This window comes from Ips typographus, unplaced genomic scaffold (genome assembly GCF_016097725.1).
Source record: "Ips typographus isolate SLU unplaced genomic scaffold, UJ_Ityp_2.0 IpsContig34, whole genome shotgun sequence".
In the NCBI taxonomy this organism is placed as follows: domain Eukaryota; kingdom Metazoa; phylum Arthropoda; class Insecta; order Coleoptera; family Curculionidae; genus Ips; species Ips typographus.
The window spans coordinates 1,006,560-1,032,468 of NW_028098573.1; the positions used below are offsets into that span (position 1 = coordinate 1,006,560).

Genomic DNA, 25,909 nt, shown 5'->3' on the forward strand with positions numbered 1-25,909 from the left:
GATGACAAGTTTTCATGCAAAATTATCGGTAAGATAGATACCAAACAAACCAAACAAAAAACCGAACTGACAGTTAGGCAAACTATGACCTCTAAAACCGTAATTAATTACCTCAATTAAGGATACGACGAAAATAGGTATTTACTGCAAACACGAGTTCGAAACGATCGATAAATTACAACATTGGCACACTGCTTCTCACAAAAAAAAAATCCTCTTTATGGAAAGTTTTTTTTTTGTTTAGAAAATCCCTTCCTTTTTTTTCTGAAAAATGCCCCACGTTGGGCGCCAAAACTTGCCACGAACTTTCTAGGGTATTAGAAAGTGTAATTGAAATATAAGATTTTCTTTTTCTATTAATTTTTATTAAAGACCTTTTTTCTATTTAAAACAAAATTCCGCTCGCAAAGTGGAGGTTCACCCTTGAATTGTGTCGTTAGCACGTGGCAAGGAAGTACCACGGCATCACTCGACAAATTGGAGAGTTAGGGGGGGGGTTAAAATGGGCGCCACTGGCTCAACAGGCAACCAGATCCTCCGCAGCTGTTGTACGGGACACAATTCAGGGTTCAATCCAACCTTACGAACACTTAACAATTAATTAAGTACTTCTTACTTAAATTAGGTGAGAAGCAGCGAGGGCCAATTAAAAACCTTAATCTAACAAACGCACTATTGCCAATAACTTGCCGTTTCAAATTACGCCGTGACTCTAGCTAACAGCCTAATGCCAGTAGAACAAGGACGCTCTAGTCGTGTTCAGGCGAGATCATCAGAACTCAGTAGCTTTCAGACGAAACTGAGCTGATTTCCGCCCCTCTGGGCGAAACTGCGCCAATATTAGCCACCGGACGAGACTGGGTCAATACTGAGCCCCACCGGACGACCCTTATACAGAAATACTTATTTACATAGCCGCTTTACTGTATAAGTACAATTATAATTTCAATCAAATAAAAACAGTATAATTTACCGATCATCTACTTTTAAGTTTTCGTAACATGTTAAATTAAAAACCAGGCACAAATAATATTGAATGTTAAATATCAAACATAGTTAGCGCATACCTTTATTAAGGGAGTTAATTTAGACGTTCACGTGGTCAAGTAAGGGTTTTAATCCAGTCCAGGTCTTAAAAACACCAGGACCGTATGGTAACTACAGTAATCCGGGTTTCAACACGGCTTCGCTTCTAAATGAGCCCTCGGAAAGCCAGAGAAAAGGCAATAAGAGCTACAGGCTCACGTGCACTCTAAATTCAAAATGGCCTTATATATTAACTAAATGGCCGACAGGTAAAATAACTAAACTTACCAGAGTTACAGGGACCGCAGTATTAATTCAATAATCCACCTCTAAACGGACTTCAAAAGTCGGAAGAAAAAATACGGGAGTGAGCACCAAGCTGGCCCCCACACTACATTCATAACCCAATAAATCAACCAAAAATGGCCTCCAGGCAAAACGATCTTACCAAAATTACAGAAAATTACCGTCCAATTCCGCTTCAAACAAGCCCCAAAAGTCAGGAAAATGAACAGGAGTAGTCCAAGCTGACCTCCACGCTAAATTCGGAATGCCGCGATAAATGAACAAAATGGTCGCCAGGCAAATACGATAACTTACCAAAACTATGGAAATCGCAGATTTTAATCCGCCTACAGGCGATAGGAACACCACAAAACAATCAACTTTGGTGGTTTCCAAAATAAGGGTTTGTGTCTAAAATCCACACTTACTGTGACCAACTTAAAAGACAGAACATCTTTCTGCTATTCTCACAGGTTGAAGTCGAAATCGGAAAAAGAACCACGCTGAACCCAGCATGTCGAAAAGGACACCTGACGACACAAGAGCGGAAATCACGGAAGTAGGAGGGATATTGAAAAGTGCGGCATATTTGAATGGACAACAGCCAAAGCCACCATATTACATGCTCCGAATACTACTGACCACGGAAAGGGGGTAATTAATTATTCATGTGAAGTTTCTGCCCAAAAACATACTGTACATTAATTCAGACTAAAAAAAACACGAGTTTTTACAAACACATTTCGAAATAACCGCGCAAACCGCTGAGACATCAAGATGACAGGTGTGCTCGTTTCATGTGACGTGAAAATGCGAGTAACTCGAATAAGTTACTCTCACGACGCATTCTCAGAATTAATCCGAGTTTAATTGTGATCTTTACGTTAGATTGTAGTTAAAATTAATAAACTAATTATCAGTACAAAACACGGACTTTCCGCTTATTAGTTTACCCGCATATAAATTTGAAACAAAAGCAAAAAAAAAAAAACGGGAGTAACACGAGGTCGTTAAAATCGATCACTGACATCCAAAATATTACCATAACCTGAGTTATTGAATATACGCAGTTTGTTTAAAAATGAAAATTAGGAAAACCGAAGAAAAGAGTTTAATATAAGTGACTTAATTAGTAACTGTAGGTTACATCGGAATGATGGAAAAAGAAAAAGGCAACGCCAATTGAAATGGAGCCAATACCGGATTAGCTAAATACAGTATTATAAACATTACAAGTAAGTTCTTGACAATTAGGTGAATGAGTGCACTGTTAAATTAATTAAAAATTGCTAAAATGCATTGAAATAACAAAATAACTGATCATTACTAGTGCCGAAAAGTGGACGTTACACTGTATTTTTAAAAAGCCCTCACTAGAATTGGCACATGTTTGGATTAGGTATACCGCTTATTTTAACAGGTGAATTTTCTCTTTTTTGTATCTTGTTTTACGCCAATAAACAAAAGCTTCTTTTATTTTCTAATCAAATTTATGTAATTATAAGTTACTTAAACATTAGAAACAATACAAATTAAACAGAACAGTACAAACTGTAAGCTAATACGGTGTTGGCTTTTGGATATTATTATTAGGGCCTTAAATGGTAAGAAAACCACTAGTTTTAGTTCGCCGGCGTTTCGGAAAATATATTTTCTTCTTCAGGTCTCCTAATAAAAAACCACACATTGGAAACCCTCAGGAAGGAAATGTATTATCCGAAACGTCGGCGAACTAAAAGTAGTGGTTTTATTACCATTTGAAGCCCTAATAATAATACCCAAAAGCAAACACAGTATTCACACTTGCGAGGGTCAACAAATACACAAACTTTAACTACTACTAATAACTGTTGTTCCCCCTTACATCTAAAGTATCTATTCTATTCCAAATCTAATCAAAAAATATATAACTTACTTTTATACAGGGTGTCAGAAAATTTTAATATATAATTGAAAAACAAATAAATGTATTGGTTATTTGGCTAACATTGATTTTTTTCGATTGGTGCGCCCTCCTACCCGATCAGGGGCATTTTTTATCCAGTTTCTTATTGCCTTATCAATCTTATTATTGGTTGAATTGGCACAAATTGGATTTCGGCGTACGGAATCTACACCAGATATTTTTTTAATTTGATTTGCTACAAAAGTTCAAAAAGATTAATGTGTAACTTACCATAAATCAGTTTTAAAACTTTGTCCAGCTTTTGGAAACTGCCCTTTTCATTTGCTCCAATCCAGTTAGCTTTTAAAGTAAGTTCGTGTGTCAGAAAAACTTGTAACAACCTTCTTACTCTATCATTTAGATCTCTGCCGCCTAACAGACAAATTGAGGAACGCTGAAAATAACAAATTCAAAAATTGTTACGTCTACGAAAACAAACATAAAAACAAGCTTGGAAAAACGTAAATTGAATTGACTATTTCACTGGAGTCTTTTGCACTGGTAAAATGTTATAGTAACTTCTCGTTTACAGCTGGCAAAACTCCTACGTTCACATACCTGGACATAACCAAGTTGAGGGTTTTTAAGCGGAAATTTTATTTAAGTAAAATCGATGATCGATGACAAAGTTTGGAAGTTTTTTTCTAAGGTTCTGTTTCTAATTTGTCTGAGATCAGTAAAGCTGTTACTGTTTTTAATGCTTACACTATTTTTTATACGACTTCATCAAAATCATTCCAATTATTATATAAAATGAAAATATTTTATCAAATTTCCTTGGCCGGCAAAATGTTTCCTCTCATCGTAGCTTATTATATACGAATAAACATAACTTACCACTTTATTGAAAAACTCTTTGTCCTCAAGTTTAATATTTAGTTCCAAAATTTGATCATATGAATTACAAGTGACATTGGCGTCTATAGGTTCAGGTTGAAATGGAGCTGTCTCTGAGTTACTCAATTTTTGAATAATAAGTCCAACATCTTTGTTCAAATCTTGTAAGTCGCGTAGTATACGCGCTAGAATATCTGGAAAACATGAAAAAATGAACTAAGTTATAATATAGTTATTCTTATTACTTCTGATGTGCCAATTTAGTGGGGCGTCCATAATCCAAACAAAGTGAAATTGACGGTGTTTCAGATCACTGTTAAATAGCACAAAAATTTGAACAAATTAATTTATTTGGTATAAAAAATAGAATTTAAAAAAAATAATAAATCATAAATTAAATTAAATCATATAATAATGCTGAATTCAATATATTGTCACGTTAAGGGTTGGTTGAGGGGGAAGAATACGCAGGATTCCACAGGTAACCCACTTTTATTACGTTATAGTGCCTTATAGTCTAGTTAGTTATCTTACCCCCAGATGGCCAAGATGGCAGGGAGCATGATGTGAAACTGGCTAGGCTGTAGATACACGGAGGGCAGCGCTTTAGCGGTGGTGAATGAACCCTAGACTTAGGTCCGAGGGCATTCACCGAGCCGGCAAAGACGTGAAGAACCTAACAAAGGGAGGTAAGTTGGAACGGCAACTTAAGCTGCGCGCCCACACTATTTCCTTTGCTAGGGCTGATCTAGGGTGTGGCACTTGGTCACCTACTGCTCCACGTTAAGTTCCACAATAGGCATACCCAGACTTACCCGGAGATCAGTCGGTGACTTCCCTCTGGGGAAGACCTCAGAGTTCGGTAATCTGTACGTGCTTTTGGTGCAGTATTTATACTCACATCATGACCCCAATTCGCCAATCTTGCTGACACAAACATTGTACTGGGGGAGACCGGGGCAACTTAGGGTAACGGCACCTAGCGTAATCTTTATATTACAATATTATTGAATCATATCAATGATTATTGATTCATGATTGGCGTTCTAATCTAATTATCTAATTTACAGAACAAAATAAATTAAAATATTTATAAAGTTTGGCTATATGTTTGTACTTACTTTGATGCTTCTCACAATGACAGACATTATGTTGAACGGTTTTAGTGGGAACAGGCAAATTAACTTCAGTTAATTTAGGTATGGTTGTAAATGCGGGTGGTTTAGGTGGGACTGGTATTTTATCATCTGTTTCATCAAAATCTGAATACACATAATCTGAATTGCGGTGCATTCGAGTTTTAACTGAAATATTGTTTTCAAGTAGTACTGCTGCCTCCACATCGGTTTCAGCTTCTTCCAATTCTCGAAGTTTATGGGTCGCTTTGAGATAGTCAGCTAAAACGCACAAGGTTTCCAGATGCTTAAAATGACTTCTAGATTATTAGGTTCAACTTACTGTCATGAAATTTGACTATTGCTACGCATTTCACACATTTATCCAGGTTTAGAGGTGTATGAGTTTTGACAGCTTTTTCTCTTGACAGGGTTGATTTTAAATACGTTGGCCAAGTGCAATATAAAATTTTATTTTCTACAACTAGCCAGGTGCTTGATATCAGGGCCATTGACACAATTCCATTTGTAGATTCTTCCGGGAAATCAACAATAACACATGATCTATAAAATACATAATTTTTAACACAAGAGACAAAATACCTCGGAAAATACAAAAACTTTATTTTAAATTCATTGTAACAACAAAAGGCCAAAATTTCAGTTTAGTATGTATGTAAAGTAACTTTATTATATCTACGTTAATACACATCTAATATGAGACACATTACACATTTTGCCCTACACAATTAATTAGTTGTGTTAAAAACCCCACTCACTTTTTTTTTTAAAAAAGTTTACTATGGCAAAAATCAAGGTAAAATACTATGATTAGTAGTAAATTTTTTAAATGTGACAATTGGAAGCACCCATAGAAGCATATGTCAATTCACATTTCTATTAATTACATTGTTAACGTCATCCCATTATTCTATTATTTTTGTTATATGTAAAAACCTTAGCAGGGGAATCTGAGTAGGATAAATTGAAAAATATATAAATGTGTTATTAATAAATCAGTTTGTTTTGCACCTTAAAAAAACTGCAAAATAGGTCTACTCCACAAGATTACTGTGTTTGTAAGTAAGTGAATTTTGAAATTACATTTTGCTATAAGTTGAAATAAAATCAAATATTTGTTTCCAATTCTTTGATAAGTTCTTCTCTCTAATTCTCTAGTTCTTTGATAATTCTAAAATAGTCAAAACACATGTCAAAAATTTGACAATGTCAATTTTGATATCACATTCTGACGACTCAGAAAAAATGCTACAACTTTGATAAACTATGCTGTCAGATCAAAACTAATGGAGTTAGCTATTGAGTAAAATATAAAGAATCACCCTGTACTTACATCTATAAATATAACAACTCAATAAAAAATGTTTCTGATTCACCTCTAATACATAAATATGTTTTTTCGACGACTTACTTTGAAAGTACCTCATGTACGCTTCCATTTAGAAGCAGAAAGGGGTTATTTGCCGCGCGCGAGCAGAAAGAGAGATTTTCTGCTCTAGAGCGTTTTCGCTTTCTACTAACAATCTACTCACCAACTTTTTCGGCGTTTCCATAACAACGCTTGACATACCTGTTTGAAATATACACATTCCGTCAAAGTGATTTATCGGTAACAATGAGTTCAAGCGATGTGAGTTATCCTTCTACTCCACCCCACATTTTTTTTTAAATTTGCCTAATGTGTCTAGTTATACAGGGCACTGCTTCCGCCGATCTTCGGCTACCTTGTTAGCAGACGCAGGAGCGAGTATCACTACTTTAAAACGCCTAGGAGGTTGGCGCTCAGCTACAACAGCAGAAGGCTACATTGAAGATTCTATTCAAAACAAAACACAGATATCGGAAAAAATTCTAGGAAAAAGTTCCGGAAGCTTAGGAAATGAAATTAGCTATGCAACGACCTCCTCTGCAGTCGTAGCTGATAACAAGAATGAGCCAATCATTATTCAAAATTGTAAGAAGTTTACTATAAATTACATTGTCCACAATAACAGTGAAAATAGAGTTTAAACTAATAATTATATTGCTGTTTTTCATAATAAAGTAGAGTGTAAAAATATGGGTTGTGACTTAATTGTATGAAGTGGAAGGAGTGAAAGGTAGCATGGTCAGTCGTCGAAAAAGTATCGTCTATATTTCGAGCCGAAAGTACTTTTGCCGCTTTTACATGATTGCAGCGTTCGGCTTCGCCTCACGCTGCAATTTTCATGTGCAAGCGGCAAATATATACTTTCGGCTCTTAATATAGAATATACTATTTCCTTCTCAAAGGCCGTGAATTAAAGGACAACAAAAGTATGTATTTTCCTCGGAATTTTCTCCTTGCGGTAATAACATTCCCTTACATTTAATTTTCTCATGTGAAAAAGTTATATCAATTTGACTAAGGACAACTTTATACATATAATAGCATAAAACTACTATTTGTAGGATAAGACACAAATGGTTCTAATATTAAAAGTTTTTTCCCTAAAATAAAAATATGGCAATTTTCAACATAGATGTTACAAATCTGTTGTAAACTCTGATTAACTTTCCTTAAAAATCGTTTTAGACACCCAAGATAATTCTCAAAAGCAAAACTGTTTACATTATTTAAGGATCCAAATTTAATGGCATCAGCTGCCAATTAAACACAAAATTCAATTCCATAGATGTGAACAGAATGAGACACAAATAATTTAAGCAAGTTATCTGCATAAGAGTTATACAGGCCATTTAATTCAGTGTTTAACAAGATTGTCAGACCATACTTTAATAGCATCATATGTGAGAATACAGAATTAGACAAAATATCACCAAAAAGTGGTATTATATACAATAAAAATTGTCTGTAGCTTTCCAGTGCTCTAATTCTTTCAAACTTCTAGGTTGTAGATTAAATTCACAAGGCCAAACTGTTTTGTATATTTTAAGTCGATTTTCCAGAAGTTGCAATTTCTCTGGTGTTAATCGATATAACCTGCTACCATCCCTCCACAAAAACAATAACTTTCTCATAATCCCCACACAAACACAATGCATATAGTCTACTGGGAAACTTGATACCATTCCAACACCTAGGGCACATATAGGAGTTACACTTTTATGGTAATTACCATATTTTCCATCAAGAAAATCTTCATCTTGTCTGAGGGGCGCACTAGAATCTGAAAAGACCATTCGACGAACAAATCTTCTTTTGACAGTACATTTGTCACATCCATGATATGAATTAAAGCTCATTGTAGCCTTCACATAAGCTTGTGCTGGTGCATCACAGCAAAATGACCTACACTCAATGTCAATAAACTTATGGTTCGTAATTTTTAATTTGTTTATTTTCAGGTCATTAACTTACTACTACAAAATCTTCAAAAAACTCATTTAGAGGAGGTTTTGATGGGCCACAGTAGAGTGCTACAATAAAAGGTGGTAATTAGATATTTTGCACAAAATAGGCCAAAAGTTTTGCTTTGTGCTCTTGTGAATAGGCAAGCCATCTATGTTAAAATCTAAAACACATAAAACAGGATTTGAAACATGTTTGAGGACCTCAAATTTATTAAACAATTTTCTAATTTGATTTGAAAGACCAAAATAATGATATGAACCATCACCCATATTCTTTATGTCAATTTGTCTAGGAGTTTGTAAAATAGTTCGAGCATCTTTTGGCAAATTACTGATGGATTTGTGGAAAACCATTGCAACAACTCATTAATGGCAGAGTCTGTTACATTATTTTTAAGTGACCAGTGTTTTAAAAATGTTATACTTTCTTGAGAAGAAGAAGTTGTAGTAGAGATTATATTTTTATTATCACCAGGCTCATCATCACTATACTCCTCATTATCTGAATTACTTTCACTCGAGCTTTCGATAAAAATTGTATGGACTCAGAAGATAAACTTTCAGTCTCACTTAAAACAAATCATTGATTGGTTGTAGCCTCCAAAGATTGGTTCTGATAGTTCCCCCACAAAAGTAGTCTTAGTAGTTATTTCAGAAAGTGATATGGGCAAAAAATTATTCTGAGATGAGTTGGAAGAACTAGTTTCCTGAATAATTTCTAAATTACTAGCAACATCGTTGACAATAGAGGAATGCTTTGCAGAACTATTAAATGTTGCTGTACTTTTCACAGGAGAACAATCGCCTAACACACATTTCACCTGCTTGGCAATTATTCGCCTTTCCTGTCTTTTACTGAGGTGTTTTTTTATTAATAATCATGTTTATTTAAAGGCAGCGAATCGAAAAAGCCAAAAAAACTTAATGAAGACAAAACTTTAGTGTTCAAAACCTAGGTTACTTAGGGTACTTACGTTTCTGATTCAAAGCTTGACATCGTAGCGTAAAATGCACAACACACACTATCAAACAATTCTAAAGCATACATAAAAATAAAATACAATTTACAATTAAAATAGATTAATTTAACCAATTTAACTATCCACTAAACAAGGTGACGCCGGCCGGCAAACGAAACGAGTTTGTCAATAGTGTTACACACGTCAACATATTGCGGGAAAATCAAACTATTTGTGAAACGATCGGCTTTACGAATGACCGAACGCGATCCGAAATTGGCCCGAAAGTACTAAAATGGCCCCTGAGCTATAGAAGAAAGCCGAAGGCGCACCGCCAGAGGTGAGATATCTGTAGTTTATATCCGGAAAACCGGTACACGTTCCGCTTCTGATTTGAAAGAGGCAATATTTGCCATAAGAAAACTGCTTGTGCCGCCGTTCGGCCGCTTACTTGCCAAACGGCTTGTGTTTGCTGGGAAGTCTTAACTACTGTAAGTTATATACCTTTTTCCATTGTTCACCAGTTTTTTGGGTACCTCCAATAGAATTTATAGCCTTTGCAGCTTGTTCCCAAGATTGTCTTTTTAAATTTGGGGTACCTTTTCCCCACTTTAAAACCTCAGAACTTTCTAGCTCAGTTAGAAGTTGAATATATTGCTGTCTTGAGGCTTTCTTAGACATACCTAAAATTGATTTAAAAATTAAGTTTGGTACTTTATCCTAATTTTGAATTAAGTATTTACCGTTGCCGGGAAAAAAACTGAAAAACACCAAAAGCCGTTTAAAATTTACATAATTTGTGAGATTGGGTCGGTACTTCTCCGTCTGGTTTGGTCTGGCCATAACACAAATGCAATGTTGCCATAGTGAAGCTTGAAATTTTATCAATCAATTGTAACCTACAGTTTTTTTAATCAATTGTCCTTAGTGCGTATCTATGTACAGTGCGTTTTTTTTAACGCGCGACGTAGGATTTTACGTGTTAAATTTTTAAGCCCATGTTAGACTATGTTGTTTTGAAACTACAAGTGTAAAACTTGACGAGTGTGTGTTTAGTACCTTAAAGCTTAAGTAAGTTTACCAATTTGGTCTAAAAAGTGTTTACAAACTAACGAAAAATAATCTTTTTTCGAAAAGATTTTATCTTTCTATGCTCCCTGTATACATGGTAAATGCTTGTTGTTTTTGATACTGTCACAGCAGGTAGCAGGTAAAATTTGGTGTAGAAAGTAAAACAGGGTGGTCAAAATGCGAATACTAACTTTATATCAAGAATTAAGTACAGAAGAAGTATTTTTTAAAATAAATTGTTCAAATTGACCTCCGTTTGAAACCAAACAGTACCCCAAACGATCATAAAATGCCCTTTTGACGTTATTAATAAATATGTCACTCTACCTGCTACCTACCCTGCCAGTATCAAAAACAACCAGCACCTACCATGCATACAGGGAGCGTGGAAAGATAAAATCTTTTCTAAAAAAGATGATTTCACGTTAGTTTGTAAACACTTTTTAGACCGAATTGGTAAACTTACTTAAGCTTCAGGGTACCAAACACACACCCGTCAAGTTTAACACTTGTAGTTCCAAAACAACATGGTCTAACATGATCTTCAAAATTTAACACGTAAAATCTTATGTTGCGCGTTAAAAAAAAGCACTGTATGTGACCAAAAATGTAAATAGTGGTCAATTTTCATTGAAATTATTTCAATATTGATATTAAGTTAATGGATTTACGGCATAAGGCTGAACATCTGCCTATCAAGTACTATAATTGTAAAGAAAACATCTTTGTGCTGCTGCAATGTTCTTTTAAAACAATAAATCCAATTCTTAATAAATATACATTTTTAGATATTTCGTTTAGTCGAACTTACCCCTTCCTATAAATACCATCTCAGAAGAATGTAATGTCTCCACTCTGTGAAGATGCACTATCAAATAGTAATACCAAACCACGAACAACGCCTGTAATTCCTTGGGTATTAAGTGCATATTGTGCACCCGAGCATCCACTGTGACGTCACCCGGCGTATCGCATTGAGAAAACAAGTTCCGCTGATAGGCCAACTTGAATCTGTTGTGATGTCAAATGCCAACTTGTCACTTAGCTTTTGTTTTTGTTTTGTTGTGTCAGAAAAATTAACATGCAGCTAAAATAATTGTATTTTTATTACAATAGTCTAATAATTGGTGAAGATTATACACTGAATTCAAGTAAATGTAAATTTTTCAATGGTCATAATGCACACAACGCCTGCTAGCCCAGGTAAGATTACAATGACAATTAGGCAATTTCATACCTAACCTGAATAATCTTTGCTGATGCATCCCTTGTATACGTTACTAAAAATTTGTCTAGTCTGACAATTTTTTAAGGGTGGTTCAACTAACAAATTGGGCCTATTTCACAGATCTGTATCCTGTATATGCTGAATACTTCACTACTTTTCCATGTGGATGAGAAAATATAACTTTTATGAAGAAATTGACCTAAGCGAAGAACAAATTACCCACTAAGAAGATTGCAACATATCAATCAAGTTGAAGAGTGAAATGGTGTGCAATGGGATCAACTAAGTACTTACATTAGAACAGTGAATAAAAAAGCAAGGTTTAAGGTCAGTACATTGATTCTACTTAAATTAACATTCAAATGAAAACCAATGCAGTTTTCATAATTGTTTTATGTTTAATAATTATCATTGTACACTTTAGTAAACGACATTGCTCAACATTAAGTTAATATGTATTATACAATGTCTTTGTAAAGTAAGTACTGCATAAATTTGATGAAATGGAAGGGACTTAAGCCTAGTTTATAAAACAAAATTTAATTTTAGTAATAGTATTAATATTAGGACTAAGAATAGAATCAATGCTTATGACCTAAAGAGTTTGTAAAAAAAATAATTAATTTTTAGTGTTAGTAATAACTGAATTCACTTAAAAACTAAAATTTTTTTATGGCTAATACTAAAATTAAATCTTTTTGCCCTTTTTGGAACTGCAGTTTGGTTAACCTGGCATTGACAGATAAATATTATCACAAAAGTGATAGTTTTTAGGTACAGGGTGATTGATTGAATTTTGACCACCCCCTTAACTTTCTTAATTTTGATTTTAGCAAAAAACGTTAAATACAAAACTAGTAGATATTTAGGTCTACTTTATTTTTAGATAAACAGTTATTATACAGGGTGTCCCAAATTTGAGTAATAAACCAAACTTATGTTTTTTTAAATACGATGACCAACTTTTTATACGATATTTGAATTCTACATCAAATTCTAGGCCTAATTGATGTAAAATGTCTGTATTGATATTCAAATGTTTTCGCAGCAGAGTCCTTGATTGATTGAAATTTAACCACCCCCTTAACTTCCGTATTTTTGATTTTAGTAAAAAAACTAGTTGTAGCAACAGTTATAGATATTTGGGTCTACTTTTACTCTTATATAAACAGTTATTATACAGGCTGCCCCAAATTTGAGTAACTAAATTAAACTTTAATCACATAGTCGAGGAAACATTGTTAAAGTAACAGATGCTGCGGAAGCAGTTGAGTATCGATACAGACATTTTACATCAATTAGGCCTAGAATTTGATGTAGAATTCAAATATTGAATAAAAAGTTGGTCATCGTATTTAAAAAAACATAAGTTTGGTTTATTACTCAAATTTGGGACACCCTGTATAATAACTGTTTATCTAAAAATAAAGTAGACCTAAATATCTAGTGGTTTTGTATTTAACGTTTTTGCTAAAATCAAAATTAAGAAAGTTAAGGGGGTGGTCAAAATTCAATCAATCACCCTGTACATTATTTTATTAACTTTTTTGTTTTTGTTTTGGGTTCCAGCTTAAAGAAAAAGGATTGCAGCTACAAGCTACAACTTTTTATTTAATATTTACTATTTATGTACTGGCACTTGTCAGTCTATATGTTATGTAATAACCTACATATACTTATCATTTATAATCACCTTCAATTTTTACAGTGAATACTAATACTTGAACTAAATTTCTCAACTGGTACACCCACTCAATAAAAAGGGCTGTACTTTTTCGAAAAACACTTGGAACCTTGTTTTTATAGGATGTTTTGGATTCTACAAACAATTCTTAACATATTTCATGCAACATAGTCCATACTGATATTCAATTGTTTTTAAACAAATGTCAAATACACTTTTCAAAATTATAAGTCCCAAAACTTTTACGTAAAAAAATTGAAAAAAATTAAAATCAGCTATTCAAAATGAACTCTATGGACTGTTACAATAACCAAGACGGTTTATTATCTTTTTACATTTTTTTTTAAATGTCATACATAATTTTTGAAGATGTTAATCTGACTTTTGGAAAATTATTGGTTTCAAATTATCAATATTTACAGGACAATTGTGGTACAAGTTGCATAGAACAATACTTAGGATTGGTTGTTTCTAGAATCCAAATTATAGAATAATAAAGAAGTGTTGCCATTTGAAAGATTAAAAATATTTTAAATACCCAGTTTTTGGGCCCTGTATAATTTCAATTCATACAACACAAGCAGCGGTTAATAAAATTAGAAACATAGGGGTCCGAGAATTTTTGTGAAAAGGTAGTCTTTTTAATTTTATTGAACTTAGTTATGCATGTTACAAAAGCACTGTATGTAGTGTTATCTAAATGCATGTTTGAAGGAACAGTAATAATCTAATTCATATAAGTGTCAATTCTTCAGATCAAATGATGGCTACGAAGTTACTTACATGATACAATATTTGCTTATCTAGTACAATAATTGTAAAGCAAACATACAGGGTGTACAAACTCAATGCATTGGCATTGCTATCAGAAAGTATAGTTGATAGAGATTTAGTTAAATGGAGGCAAAGTTGCGCATTTTATTGATAAATAATTTGGTAAAAAAAATTCAAAAAAGTTTTATTACATCCGGAGATATCCGACAAAAACCGGAAAACTCAAATTTCTGGTTTATTTTTTTACCACTTTAATCAATGGCACCTTCCGGGGGCGCTTTTTTATGCTCTTCAAGAAAATAGTTTTAGGTTTTAGCTCCGACATTTCTTTTTTTAAATACCAACATCAACTTCAAATTTTCAAATACGGACCTCAACTTTTTATTTCATTTTTCAGTAGCCACAGACCTTCTGAAACTAATAATGTGTCACACTTCAAAAAAATATACCTAGTGTACCTACTCGTATTATGTATTTGGTATTTTAAGATTTTTAAAAAAATTAAGCAATTGAAATTGATATGTTGTCATAACGAGTAGATAATTTAGTTTTATATAATTTAATAATTAGGTTCATTGCTCCTTCGAAAAAGAGAGAGAGTTTCTTATGGTACTTTTCATTTACAAAAAAATATGTTTTTGGTTAGTTATTTATTTTTCGGATACTCACATGTTTGAATTCGAGGTTGAGTTTTGATGAAACAACTTAATCATATCAAACTAAATTATTTACTAATTATGATAACATGAATTTCAAATGCATATTTGAAAAAAAAAACAAATACCTACCTAAGTACACTAGGTATAATTTTTTGACAAGTGTGGCACATCATTATTTTTGGTAGGTTGGTAGCTACTAAAAAAACGAAATCAAAAGTCCCAGTCCGTATTTTAAAATATTAAGTTGATGATGGTATCTATAAGACGAAACGTTGTATCTAAATACAAACATTATTTTCTTAAATAGCATAAATTGATGCCTCCAGAAGGTGCAATTGATTGAAGAAAATGAATTTCCAAAATAATCAATAATAAAGTGGTAAAAAAATAAAATAGAAATTTGATTAATTGTTTTTGTTGGATATCTCCGGATGTAATGAAATTTTTTAAAATTATTTTTTACCAGATTATTTAGCATTAAAATGCGCAACTTTGCCTCCATTTAACTAAAGCTCGATCAACTATACTTTCTGAGATAGCAATGCTAATGCATCTAATTTGTAACACCCTGTATTTGTGCAGCTGCAATGTTTTTTTTAACAATCCAATACTTAATGAAATTCAATTTTTTGATATTTTGATTATTTGAGCTTACCGTTTTCTATAAATATGGTATGTCTCAGATGGGAAGTAGTGCGTACATTCTGTGAAAATAGATTTCTAGTTTCTACTATTCAATGTAAAAAATAATATAAAAAGTTTTAAGTGCATATTGTGCATTATTTCAATTTGAGGAAACAAATTTAGCTGATTAAGCCATGTTTAATCTGTTGTTATGTCAACTAAAGTTCGAATTTGTCACTTTGCTTTTGGTTTTATTTTGTTATGTCAAACAGATTCCCATGCAGTTAAAATAGTTATATTTTTAATTTTAATACAATACTTCAATAATAGTTGAAAATTATACACTAAAATCAAGTAAATGTATATTTTTTGAAGGACATAGAGCCTGCTGGTCTAAGTAAGATTACAATGCCAATTTCAAACTTCCTAGGTATTTAACCCTGCTGATGCATCATTAATACACATTTTTCTCGTCTGGTATTTTTTAAGTATACTTCAAGTAGCAAATTAGGCCTATCTTACAGATCTGTATCTCGTATATGCTGAATACTTCACTACTTTATCATGTGGGTGAGAAAGCATAACTTTTATAAAGAAATTGACTTAAACAAATTAGACTCAAATTACCCACTAAGAAGTACTACATTAGAACAGTGCATAAAAGAGCAAGTTTTAATGTCAGTTAACTATTTTTACTGAAATTGACATTAAAATGAAAAGCATTGCAGTTTTCATTATTGTTTTACGTTAACACAAAAATCTCAACAATAATCATCATTATTTACTTTGGTAAATTGCATTATTGAACGTCAAATCAATATGTATTATATTTAGTGTCATCTAAAAGCATGTTTAAAGTAATAGTAATAATGAGGTAGTTTGCAGTGAGTACAAATGATGAACTCAAGACACCGCTTGTATGAGACATCTTCTATCTTATCTTATGATTACTATGATTATAAAGCAAACACCTTTGTGTAGTTGCAGTGTTTTTAAAACCAAGTAAATTCTTCTGAATTTTTAGATAATTTGATTATTCAAGCTATTCCCTTTCTATAAATAATATATCAGATAGACAGGAATTAACAATAAAGGTGATTTGATTATTTTTATTAGAGTAAACTATTTGGGTAGCTACAAAAAGTATCTTGTAAAGCTGTGACAGTCCAAATTTTCTTTGTTTTCTAATGTAACACCCTGTATATTATTGAATTTTTGAATTTACTCATTGATTGATTAATCAGGAAGACTTGTTACATCTAGCGCGCACCGTTTTGTGATCTTTGTTTTTTATAAGCTATGTGATAATGTCAGTTTTAATTTAAGCTGGGCAATTTTTTTTGTTTTGACTATGCATTGTTTTGACTTGTTTTGACTATGCAGGGTGGTGCATAAATTCGTGGCAGATAAAATATTGGTATTTTTAAATAGAACCATATTTTTTAATACATTTTAAATTCTACATTTAATTCTAAAACTTACAAATTCGATGCATTAGCATTGCCATCTCAGAAACTATTGTTGATAGAGCTTTAATTAAATGGAGGCAACGTTGCGCATTTTATTACTAAATAATTTGGTAAAAAAAAATTAAAATTTTTTATTACATCCGAAGTAAATTCCAAAATAATCATTAATAAAGTGGTAAAAAACAAATAGAAATTTGACTTTTTCGGTTTTTGTCGGAAATCTCCGGATGTAATGAACAGTTTTTGATTTTTTTTTAGGTATTCAGCTGAAATCAATTAAAACACGTTGACGTTTTTTATGTTCTTGTCGTAATATTATTTTCTTTGTTTCAGATATTCTCCCGGTGAAGCGAGATGCTTAAAAAGTCGTACAGGGGAACGCTGAAATTCTTATTTATTTTTCTAATATACTAAAGGTTGGGGCGCGGGGTTTTGGGTAGTTTTATTTTCTATTTCGATTTGCTGTTATGTCACATGCAGCTTTTTCCTATCCGCAATATCTGGCCGCATAATTTTTATTTAATGCCCGACTATATGGTGATGTATTTGAAAAATTGTCATTTCTTTAAATATCAACCTACGCATGGCGAACTGAGTAACTGTGCAGAAGTTGACATTGGAATTGAACCAGACCAGCAATCAGTCATTAATATCTATCAAACGTACAATTTATTTTCCAACTGATTAATATCCTACAGCAAAATTAACTTTTTGTGTCTTCCCAGTTCCGATTTATATCGAAGAATCAACCTTTTATTGTAAAGTTTGCGTGTGGAACCAAACTAAGTAAAAAGTGAATTGACTAAGTTTAATTTAGTTAAGTGCAGTGAAAAATAATAGTACAATTAACATGTGAATAAAAGCAATTAACAACAACTGAACTAATCTAATCTAGACCTAATAAGAGAGAGCCGCCAAAAGTCATAACTGTCTATTGTCACTTTACCGTCACACTTCACTAAAAGACAGCTACAACATTGTTTCCAATTCACATACAATCAACACTTCCCCTCAATACAATAATTAAAACAAACCAAATCAGAATACATTCATGTTTAAAACATGTTTAGAAAACAAGTTACATGATAAACTTTTTGTTAATACATCAACAACCTGATTATTTGTGTCTACATACATGACCTTAAGTACATTATCAGTGATCAAGTCTTTAATATACAGGGTCCGGCAACCAAACTTGCTGATTTGAAAGGTGAATAAAACAAAAAAGAAAATAGATATCGTTTTAACTATTTTTTATCAAATTTATACAAAATGGGAAATTAAATATTATTTGGTTTTGAAAATAATATCGGGCAAATGACGCCCGTCATTGTCAATACACTGAGTTAATCGATTTACAAAGTTCTGATATACTTTTTCTAACATAGCGACGGGTATGCCAGCTATTGTTCGACGAATATTTTCCTTTAATTGGGGTATGGTCCTTGGACGATCAGTGTAGACAATGCTTTTCAGATAGCCCCATAAAAAGAAGTCACAGGGGGTTAAATCAGGCGAGCGTACTGGCCACGTCAGATCGCCTCTTAAGGAGATCAGACGGCCTGGGAAGTTTTCTCGTAAAACACGCATTGCATTCCGCGCTGTGTGTGCTGTAGCTCCATCTTGCTGAAACCATATTCTAATGTCAATTTCTCCCAGAGTAGGCAGAAAAAAGTTCTCTATCATATTGACATATCGCTCAGAATTCACAGTAACCGCACGCTCGTTCTCCTCAAAGAAATAAGGACCAATGATCCTTTCTCGCGACAAGGCGCACCACACAGAAACACGTTCACTATGAAGAGGTTTCTCGTGAAGTTCTCTCGGATTCTTATTATTCCAATAGCGCATATTTTGTTTATTCACGCACCCAGACAAATGAAAATGTGCCTCATCACTGAAGAACACAAGTGCATCGGAAGGTAAGTTTTCATTCAACGCTTCACAAGCATTTCGTCGAGCAAGAAAATCTCGTACGAAAAGTTTTTGCACTACAGCCAATTTGTATGGATGAAAATGGAGGTCATCATGCAGAATTCGCCTTACCGAACGATCCGAAAGTCGAAGAGCAGCTGCATGCTTATTTGCCGAGCGCCGAGGAGATCGTAAAACTGACTGTCTTACTGCCTCGATGTTCTGTGGTGTTCTTACCGGCCTTGGTAACCCTATTCTTTTTTATTTATTTCTGAACATTGCCAGTTCTCCTGAAGGTGCTGACCCACGAAATAATCGATTCTCGTCCAGGAACGACACCTCGGGGGGGAATATTGAAGTGTGCCCGAAATGTACGCTGCGCGGCGATGATCGAGTGACCGTTGGAGAAGTAGGCCTCTACGACAAACGCACGTTGCTCCTTCGGCCAATGCATTTTCGCTACTGAAGCTAATATCAAAAAAACTTCCCAACCGACACCTGCTTGTAAGCCTATCCCCACCCATGTCTTACACCCACTCCCTCCATGGCGCCCTGTTCAAATCAGCAAGTTTGGTTGCCGGACCCTGTAGTTAAACTTTACATCTACATGTTTTAGCCTTTTATGTTCAAACCTGGTTGTCAGTCGCATGCAAGATTGGTTGTCCTCAAAAATAGTGAAAACCGTCTTTTGGAAACTCAAATCCTCCAATAAACTTACCAACCATACTCCTTCTTTTGCAACTTCACACAATGCTACAAACTCTGCCTCAGTAGATGACAACGCCACAGTTGACTGTTTTCTTGTTGTCCAAGATACTACACAACCAAAAATCTTGAATAGATATCCAGTTGTGGATTTTCTTCCTTCTAGATCACCTGCCCAATCTGCATCTGCATAGCCAACTAGCAGATTATTATCATCATTTGGATAAAATAACTTATATTCTACCGTTCCTTGGAGATATCTCAAGATTCTTTTCAGTTTTTGCCAAAGTAGTTGTGAAGGTTTTGATTGAAATCTACTACACAAGTTTACTGCAAAACAAATATCTGGCCTAGTCGCCAACATCAAATACATTAAAGAACCTATTAATTGTCGTATAGGCCAGTTCTCTTCACTTGACTGATTTTCAGTATCAGTACACTCATTAATCTCAAAACCTCTAACTTCCATTGGTGTTTTCATTGGTTTGCAGTTACTCATATTAAAATGACGTAAAATGGATTCAATATAACTTTTCTGACATAAACACATACCTTTTTCATCAAATTTAATATTTATTCCCAAGAAATTCTTTAGTTTTCCCATAATTTGCATCTCAAACTTGTTCTGTAATTTTACTTTTAAATCATTTATCTCTCTTTTGTTATCACTGATAATTATTATATCATCAACATATAACAGCAAATAGATGTTTGATTCACTAAGTTTCTTCAGATAAAGACGGATCACTATTAGACTTTATAAATTGTTCACTTCTGATGAAACAATCACATTCATTCATTTTGTTCCAGCAAAAAGGTGCAGGCTTAAGACCATATAGAGCCTTATTTAATCTGCAAACTTTCCCTGCATTTTGGAATCCTTCAGGTATCGACATATATATTTCCTCTTCAATTTCCCCGTGCAAAAATGCAGACTTTACATCAAGTTGCTCTATGTGATAATGCTTAAAATTTGAAACAGCAAGCAAAGTCCTTAACGTTGTTAATCTTGCAACTGGTGCATAAGTCTCATTATAGTCAAAGCCCTCTTGTTGCAAGAAACCACGTGCTACTAGTCTTGCCTTATACACTGTGTGTAAAAAGTCCGGCAACCCTGAATTATTTCGCAAAATATACAACTTATTGAAAAATATCCTATATAAATATTGACGCACTTTAAACGTTTTACCGTTAGGTGACATTCAGGAATATACAGGGTTAGCCACAATATGGCAATGAATTGAGGTTATGTTTTTTCTTATGGAATGACCATGTTTCAAAGACATTTTCTGATTCGCTCTCTCATTCTAATCACATTTCATGTAACATGTTGTATGGTTATCTTAAACAGTTTGGCAGCTATTTAATTATTAAAGAAAACTACACTTTTAAATAAGTAAACATTTTTTATTTGATTAAATGCTGAAAATGTGCCCCTTGAACTTTCTGACAATGAGCTAAATTAAAATAAAATTTTTCAATGACGTTTTGTAACATGTCGCGTGTTATAAGGTTGCATTCATCCATAATTATTCTTCTTAAATCATCTAAATTTGTCGGTTTTGTTGCATATACCTTATTTTTTAAGTGACCCCATAGAAAATAATCTAGAGGCGTCAAATCCGGTGATCTAGGAGGCCACTCTATTGCACCTCTACGACCTATCCAACGGTTAGGAAACACCTCATCCAAGTACGCCCGTACATGTCTTCCAAAATGTGGTGGCGCACCATCCTGTTGAAACCAAGTATGCTGGAAATTCGGTCCGACTATGTTAATAATTGATGGCACAATTTTTTAATTAATGTTAAACTGTTCCACGGTTTCAAAATACGTCCTCTGCCTACCGCCAAAACCTCTTATCATAAGCAGAGTTACACGTTCCTTTTCTGTAAGGGACATTGTGTACAAAAAATTATTGACACTACCAGCTAATGTCAAAAATAGGTACCCGCAATCTACTATCAAATGTAACAATCAGGTAAAGGTGAGAATTACTATCGATAAACATGGGATACCATGAAAGCAAATTTGTCTTTAATAATTAAATAGCTGCCAAACTGTTCAAGGTAACCATACAACATGTTACATGAAATGTGATCAGAATGAGAGAGCGAATCAGAAAACGTCATTGAAACATGGTCATTCCATAAGAAAAAACATAACCTCAATTCATTGCCATATTGTGGCTCACCCTGTATATTCCTGAATGTCACCTAACGGTAAAACGTTTAAAGTGCGTCAATATTTATATAGGATATTTTTCAATGAGTTGTATATTTTGCGAAATAATTCAGGGTTGCCGGACTTTTTACACACAGTGTATTTTAATATTGTTACGATTTTCCCGTGGGTTCACACAAAGTCAGTTTAACTCAACAATTAATAAATTTATTAACACTTTAAAACACTCCGTACAATAATTAACACAGCTACTAAAAACACTACTACAATTCCACAATTACTCCGCTATTTAAACTTTACCGCGTTCCCAAATTCACTACTACTCTACTCTCTCTACTTCCCTCTCTGTCATCGACGCCGCTTCTTTTATATTCACAAACCACGTTCTAGAATAACCGCGAAACGCTTCGCGATTTGCTTCGAATCTTCCAGGTGCGGTGCCTCCTAACTGTGGCCTACTTTAATACGCGCCCGGCCAGATATTGCGGCGCATCGGTTTCTTCCTGACTCGAGTATAGTAGGCCCAAACCGTAACAATATATTTCCTTGTTCATCCCTTTTAATTCTAAACACCCACTTGCAGTTTATTAGTTTCTTATGTGGTGAATTTTTGATATATGTCCATGTATTATTACGATTTAGGGATTCAATCTCCTCTTCAATGGCATTGAGCCAAAAGACTCGATCTGACCTTTCTTCAATCTCACTGTAATTTCTGGGTACTTCATCCACAAATAATGTTGCATTTAAAGCCATATGTTCAATATCTTCATGATCAACATAATCATTTAAATAATTTGGTCTTCGTCTTAATCTATTACTTTAAACTTTTATTGTCATTAATCCCATTATCACTGTCTGATTCCTCACCATTTTGAGGTTCTTCATAATCATGTGTTTCACCAATCTTATCATCTTTTTCTTTATCCAATTCTAAGTTTTCTTGTAGATCAAATCTTTCATTTGAGTCACACACTTTATTTATAAAAGTAATTGTATCATTGTTCAAGTTTTTTATGTTATGACTCTCATCAAAAGTAACATTTCTGGCTAAAGTTATATTTTTATTTACAGGATCCCATAGACGATAACCATTATCTGAATATCCTACCATTATTTTTATTTCACCTCTTACATCAAATTTTCCACCTTGCTTTTCTTTTGGTATATGACTGTAAGCAATACATCCAAAAGTCTTTATATTTTTAATATTTGGTTTTTTTTTGATAAAACATTTCAGCAGGAGTTACAGTTTTTAAAGCAACTGTTGGACTTCGATTAGTCAAGTAGGTAGCACACAACAATGCTTCACCCCACATATCTTTAGATAAGCCTGACTGTAATAACATAGCTCTCCCTTTCTCAAGTAGAGTTCTATTTAATCGCTCAGCACCTCCATTGAGCTGAGGATTATAAGGTACTGTATAGTTAAGATGGATTGGAGCTTCACAAACATTTTTAAAATCATTAAAGCAATACTCACCACCATTATCACAACGAAGTGAACCAATCTTGCAGCCTAACAGATTTGTAACCAAGGCCTCAATTTTTTTAAAACAATAAAATACCTCACTTTTCTTTTCAATTAAGTATATCATGGTAAAATGAGTAAAATCATCTAGAAAAGTAACAAAGTAACTTTTGTTATCATAAGTTGTTGGTGTAATTGGTCCACAAACATCTGTGTGTAGTAACTCTAGTGGTCTTTTTGTTACTTTTCCTGACTTCATATTAAATGGCAACCTTGTTATTTTAGTTTGTGCACATATTGAACAAATTTCATTTGGCGATCAAACGTTTGATCGCCTCTTCAGTGGATGGTGCACGAGTTTCTTTTTTTCCCCCTAGGGTCTCACCCAGCCCTAAATGGGTCTAGTTTAAGTTTTAATTTTAATTTAATGTGCTATAGTTAGTTTTCTCCATAATGAGCTTTGTTCACCTACTTAACTATATTATAGTCACTAATTCGTTATAACATGGGTCTCTCTGTCTCTCCCCTTGTAAAAAGACAGTAGTCACATTGATCGACAGATTTAAGCTCCTGAAGATGGTCATTTATGTGACCGAAACTTGTTGAGCAGACCTTACCATCTAAGGTCATAATAAAGTATTGTGGAGAAGACTGTTTGTCATTTCCTTCCTTTCGTACTCTTGCGACTCCACTGAAAGAATATGGACTACTACTTCTTTCTGAATTAACTAAGTTTAATTTAGTTAAGTGCAGTGAAAAATAATAGTACAATTAACATGTGAATAAAAGCAATTAACAACAACTGAACTAATCTAATCTAGACCTAATAAGAGAGAGCCGCCAAAAGTCATAACTGTCTATTGTCACTTTACCGTCACACTTTACTAAAAGACAGCTACAACACTGTTGCCAATTCACATACAATTATTGTATATTATATCCGACTCCGATTCGTACTCACAAAAATATAACGGTTTCATAAACTCTGCGCAAGTGGATGTTCGGTTAGGTCCCTCGTGACACCCCACTTTCACTACGTCGTACATCTCGTTATCTTTAAGTTTCACTACTTCATAAGGACCTAAAAACTTTGTATGGACTTGGAGCCCACCACCAAACTGAGTCCTCTTAATAGCGACTAGGTCTCCTTCTTTATAACCTCTTGGTTTAATCCGTCGTAAATTATATCCTTTTCGATTTTCTTCTTGAACCTTCAATAGATTCTTTACTATGTTTTCTTAACTTCTCTCTATCTTCACAAAATTCTTTTTTGATTTCTTCTTCTATAAGTTGATTAATCAAAATGTCCTCTTTTCGTTTCATCTTCACTCCTATTAGCACTTTAAAAGGCGTCAAATCAATCCTGCTTTGATAAGTAGAATTTAAAGTTCTCTGGACTCGATCAAGGTATTTATACCATTTTGTTGGATCTTCAACACTAAGCTTGGTAAGTACGGGTATAACAGTTCGATGAACGCGTTCAATTTGTCCATTTCCTCGCGGAACTCCTGTGGTGATTGTTACATGCTTAATGCCTTCCCCTTGGCAATAATCTTGAAATTCATTTGCAGTAAATGCTGTTCCCTTGTCAGTCACAATCCTACGGGGATTACCAAACGTCTTTTGCTGTCTTACAAAGCATTCAATGGTATCTCTTGCAGTAGTGCTTTTAGTCGGATACAGCCACGTAAACTTAGTATAGTGGTATCAATTATCGCCCAAATGTGTGATTGGTTAAGATTTAAATTGCACAACTTTCCCCAATTTAAACTTTCTCGTATCTCTTATGGTTTCTGGGATCCTAATGGTGAGGGTCGAATTTGAATTACCCTTTATATTTGATCATCATCAGCATACAAATGATATTTACAGAAAGAAAGGGTATTTGTAAAATTAAAAGTATAAATGCTGTACAAAAGAGGTCCTAAGATGCTCCCCTACGGCACTCTACTCAAAACTGTGTAAGTTTTCAGAGACCTTATCACCTATTTGAACTGTTTGATGTCTATCAACAAGGAAAGATGCGAGAAGAGACAATGCTCTTTCTCCAAACCCTATTAACTTTAAAATTGCAATCATAGTTTTATGATCTATCATGTCAAATGCTCTAGTATAATCGAGCAGTATGAGAACAGTAGCTAAATTTTTATCCTGAGCATCAACAATGTCGTCCACTATATCAGATAACGCGGTAGTACACGAGTAACTTTTACGAAAATCAGATTGCTTAGGGGGTATTACTTAGGGGTATTACACCACAAGTTGTCACAAACTCAGCTATTTGGTAATACATCGCTTTTTCAAGAATTTTTGAATATACTGGTAGTATTGATATCGACCTCAAGTCACTTATTTCTGTTGGATTATTTTTCTTTGGCAGAGGAATAACCTTACCGTGTTTCCAATTTTTTGGAAAGTACGATTTCTTTAAACAAGAATTTATACTGCGTGTTAAGAAGGGTAATATTGTGGGACAACAGAAGTTTATAAGGGTGATATTCAAGTCATCTGTTCCAACCGATTTTGATTTAAGTGAAAACAAAACTCAAAGTCGATCTCCACAAAATATTTATTAAGTTCAAAAGGAAAGGAATGACACGCAGTC

General features: G+C 33.8%; 2 long non-coding RNA genes across 2 annotated transcripts; one reads left to right on the forward strand and one right to left on the reverse strand.

Moving 5' to 3' along the window:
* Positions 1-3,283: 3,283 nt before the first annotated feature.
* LOC145739662 (uncharacterized) lies at positions 3,284-4,921 on the reverse strand. The gene is made up of 3 exons (XR_014181159.1): positions 4,094-4,921; positions 3,488-3,650; positions 3,284-3,422 (listed from the first exon to the last, which is right to left on the reverse strand). It is a non-coding gene; the product is annotated as an uncharacterized LOC145739662 (long non-coding RNA).
* A 6,591-nt stretch (positions 4,922-11,512) lies between these two features.
* LOC145739689 (uncharacterized) lies at positions 11,513-21,954 on the forward strand. Its single transcript, XR_014181174.1, has 3 exons — positions 11,513-11,795; positions 11,941-12,147; positions 17,364-21,954. It is a non-coding gene; the product is annotated as an uncharacterized LOC145739689 (long non-coding RNA).
* Positions 21,955-25,909: the final 3,955 nt, after the last annotated feature.